The sequence below is a fragment of the Trachemys scripta genome, chromosome 7 (assembly GCF_013100865.1).
Source record: "Trachemys scripta elegans isolate TJP31775 chromosome 7, CAS_Tse_1.0, whole genome shotgun sequence".
In the NCBI taxonomy this organism is placed as follows: Eukaryota; Metazoa; Chordata; order Testudines; family Emydidae; genus Trachemys; species Trachemys scripta.
Window position 1 is genome coordinate 61,897,981 of NC_048304.1, and position 4,860 is coordinate 61,902,840.

The window sequence follows — 4,860 nt, forward strand, 5'->3', positions numbered from 1 at the left end:
ATTCCCAAACAGATTGTTGAACAGCCTATCCCAATGCAGGGCTGGCTCTGGCTTTTTTGCCGCCCCAGGCAAAAAAAGCCAGCATGGCAGGGGAGGGTGCCGAGCCCGGCCGTGGGCCGCTCTCCCCGACCGGCTGGAGTGCCGGGGGCAGGGCGGCGAGCCCGCCGCGGCTCCGCTGGCGGCCGGAGTACCGGGGGGAGGGCGGAGAGCCCGGCCGGGGCGCTGCTCTCCCCGGGGCCGGGGCCCTGCTGTCCGGGGCGGCGAGCCCGGCCGCGGCTCCACTCTCCCCGGCAGCCAGAGCGCTGCGAGGAGAGTGGCAAGCCCGCCATGGCTCCGCTCTCCCCGGCGGCCGGAGCGCCCCCCTCCAGGTGCCGTCCCAAGCACAAGCTTGGTGGGCTGGTGCCTGAAGCAGACCCTATCCCAATGGCTGCTCCAGACGAGCACCCCAAAAACATCCCTACAGCATTTGAGATGCAGACTAACTAGTGTGTTATATGGGAATTAGAGAGAAATCTCAGATACATTTGAAGGTCATCAAATACCTCCCTAACAACCTGACCTTCAGGCAGATTTAATTTACTTCATGGGAAAAGATACTGTTGTTGGTGCTCAGTTCTGGGCTGCCTGTTTCAACTGGAAAACTTGTCTTCTTGTTGTAATAAAGAAAAGAAAAATCAGCACTAGCTGAGGCAAGCTCAATGTTCTTTTTGCAGAATCAGGAGGATCAAACGGCTGGGTTCCACCCAACTCATTCCTTCACTGCGATTCGCCTTCTGAATAGAGAGTACCCTCCGGGATTCACAATTGTCTATGCACGAGTTAATAATGTGATATGTGCTAAAGAATGCAATGTGAGAGATTGGCAGTCATAGCACAACGCCTACCTAGATCTCAGTAGTAAGAGCAGAGCGGCCTCCACAATGCTGCTAACACACAGGTGTTGGGAAGGTTGCATGTTTGGCTGTCAATGTCTTCTACAACTTCTATACCTCAGCTCTCCGTATTAATAGTCATAATTTCCTGAACCACTGTTAGGACAGCAATAACTTGACTTCATTATAACTTTTATATAGCATCCCAGTCATTCTTTGTGTGTTGCCCAACATAACACTTATTTAATATGTACATATAAATATAGCACTATGACTAGTGAGTACTGTTAATCCTTTTAAAGTTTGTTACAGTAAACTGTTCAGTATGACCGGTTGAAAATTTTCAGACAAAAGTTTTTTTCCCCATGGAAAACTGGGCTTTTGATTAAATGAGAATTTTCATGAAAACTCTCTGCTTTCCTTGAAATGTTTTTGATTATTTGTTGGAAAACAGTTTTTTTTTTCTGGTTGAGAGTGGGTATTGGCTGAACATTTTTGGTTTTCATTATTTTAAAATGAAAAGTCAACGTTTTCTGCTAAAAATTTTGATGAAGACAAAAGAATTTGATAGTTTTTGTCAAAGTTTTGGTCAGGAAAAAAATTTCCGAGGAGCTCTACTGCTCGGAATAGTGTTACTGAATGATATATTTGCTCTGTAATAGACAAAATGGTGAAATTATGCAGCAAAGGTCTTTCAAATTGGCTGTTTCAGTCCAAAAAACTTATAATTCCTTTTATAACCCAAATCAAAAGCAGAAATCATAAATAAACACCAGTTTTTATCTAAATAAGAGTTCAGTGTTTAAGTCAAACCAAAAAATCAGTTCATTTATTATATAATATATTTTCACAATTTAACTGGAAATAAGCCATTTAGGATATGTTACAAACCCTAACATTTGTTTGGCTGACAAGGTGCATTCAAAATGATAAATGTTAGTTACCTCCTTCGTTTTAGGAATGAGGCCTATTTTTTTGCTACCTGGGAACATTGGCTTAAAAAATCTTTAAGTGAACATTAAGGCACTGATTCAATTTCAACAAGGTATATAAAGATTTGCCTAAGAGCTTGTCTACACAGGGAAATGGATTGTTGGCAGAACTATACCAGGATAACTATAGTGCTATGCTGGTATAATTCCCATGTGGACACTATTTGAGAATAAAAGTGACTTTTTCTAGTATAATTACTCCTTCTTATACTGGAATGAGGTTGCCTTTATCCTCAAATAAAGTGTCCACATGGGGAGTTATAGCAGCATAGCTATAGCTGTATAATCATAATTATATTGCTATAGTTCTGCTGGTCAATTGCTGGTGTGGACAAGCCCCAACTTTCAGTAAATGAGAAGACTCATGGACCGCAATGAGGCCACATGCTTAAACGTAGGCCCAGGCTTTAGTACCTTGCTGAATCAAGGCCTAAAGAAATAAACATAAGGCTATATTGCCCCCAGCTCTTACACAGGTGCCAGGGTATAGGTGGTACCTTCCTGGGCACAATCCCTCGCTGAGCTCCCCCTGGGATGAGGGTGCTTGGGCCCCAAGACAGATGAAGGCGGCATGCGAGCTGATATCAACTCTGCCACAATTTGAACCTGTGGTTTCCACCAGGCTGCTGTGTGTATTTCAAATCGATGATTGCATCACTAAGCCACCACCCCTCCAAGGGATGCTGCATGGTGAGGGTTCTGGCATTGCCACTTTAAAGAAAATAGCTGCATTGTAACATACTTTGCATCTTAGATGATTGATAAATTACACAGATTCAGTCACTAGCCAGAACATGGACTCAGCACATCATTAGAAAGACACTGTGCTTGCAGCTGACATGGTTTTGAAACCTGATTCCGAGTAAGCTTTGCTGGTACAATAAAAGATCAAAGCAAGCAGAGCTAGTTAGATTGGCCCAGATCCACAAATCAATAGAAGTTAGGAGCCTACGTAACTTTTGTGGATCTGGGCCTTTGTATATGCCGGTCCTGTGCATACCTGGATTTTATTTTCATGAACAAGTAGCCTGAGCTCAATTCTTAAAAGGGAGAAACAAGGACTGACCTAGGAAAACTCAGCCAGATAAAAGTTTTAATGTATTTTTGTTCTTTATGTAAGAGGAAGGCAAGTTAAATATTGCTCTTGCAAGAGAAATGCCTTCACATTGTGGTGTAGCACTTGGCATGATTAATTTACCCTGGTTCTCTAGCTACCAAGAAGGCTTTTCTGATTCTGAGCTAATAAGTAGTTAATCATCTTCATTACCAAGAAATTAAATAAATAGCATCTCTATTCAGAGTTTCTTCCAGTAAGTTATTTGGTGCATCCTGGTCCAACAGTGTTACTTCCTCTTATTGATTCTATTCTTGATATCAGAAGCAGGGCTATTGTAATCGCAGCTAGAACTGTTTCAGTAGCTAAACATAGCACATGATGACATGTAGGACCTTAAGTTTCCTATTCACCTCAAATATTGGTTACCATGGACACAACATTTTGAAGATCACAAATTATTATGTCAGTGGAGTTGCAAGGGTGTAGTCAAAGATAGAACTTGGCCGCCTATTTGTAAGTTATAAAACAATAAATCTGATATAAAAGAGGAAAGATATGGCTAATATACAAAAAAGCTTCTAAATTAGACTAGATAAAATTAAGCCATTTAAACAGAGATTTAATGCATTAGAAAGGGTACTACCATGTACAGGTAGTTAAACGCTCTAACATATTTCTATAATACACTGAATAATTTATTTCTATTTTAAATAATTACTGTTATAGATTTTTTAAAATACCAATGTGAGCACAATGTCTGATAACAGTATGGCACAGACAGACTGAATGAAGTTGCACCAGCAAGGCTTTAGTTTCAAATGTTCAAACTTGCTGCCAGTTAGAGAGGTAGCACAGTCTAGGGCAATGATTCTCAGTCTCTGGGGAACAACCTGGAAATGGGTTGCATACCAGTCCTGATTGGCTGCTGGTTAGAACTGTTTGGAAAAATTCTGAAACATTTAACAGTTTTAAAAAAATATTTTTTTCTGTATATTTTCCCCCATTTTTACCACCAATGCTAATATAGTCCATGATGCAAAAGTTTGTTGGAGTGGGTAGACTGCAACCTTTTTTTTTTTAATTTTTTTGCTATTTCGTGGATTGTGGACCAAAAAAGATAGCACCTTCTATTTAGAGGAATGGGATCAGGGTTAGGACACAGTCAGGAGTTTCTGGAGTTTCTAAGCACACCTGTTACTCTAGCTTGCTGTGTGGCCTTGGGGAAGTCACTTCATGGCTCTGCCTCCATCTCTGAAGCTGTAAAACAGGAACAATAATACTTACCATGCTCAACACACAGGGATATTCACAGATCTTACTTGTTTACTGTCTGTACAGCACTTTGAACATATAAAGTGCTAAGTATTATTAATAATGGAAAGTAATATGCATGGAAAACCTTAACAGTGAATTTCTAATCTTTTGTCCCTTTTTTATTGTAAATCTTTTATAACTTGAAGGACAAATCGGAATAATCTGTAAAATGAAAGGTCAAGTGGTGCCTTCTAGACTTCCTGGTTGGGTGTCTCACTGTCACAGGCAACACACGCCATGAGCTCAGTGGCTCAGCTGGTGAGCTCCCAATCCCCAGCATAATGCTGGGAATGAATGAAAAGGTAAGGGAACTCCTCTTTACAATACAGTGACACTCAGCACTCCCTTCTCTAACAGTGATCTTCCACCTAACTCCACAAAATAGTCCACCTAAAATAGCAGTCCATCTAATTAAATAAAAGATGGTCATTAATAACATTTTCAGGCTTAAGTCACATGGAATGTCACAGGCCTCAAGTGCAGCAGAAGGAAGCAAGAGGCAAATCTGAAAAGTCAACTCTCTCCTCAATCTCACCTTCAGTGAGGGAGGAATATTGGGCTGAGCGAAGTGGCCACCTCGCTGGTCTCTGCCCCAGTAATGAGATTTGGAAAGCCAATCCATTTC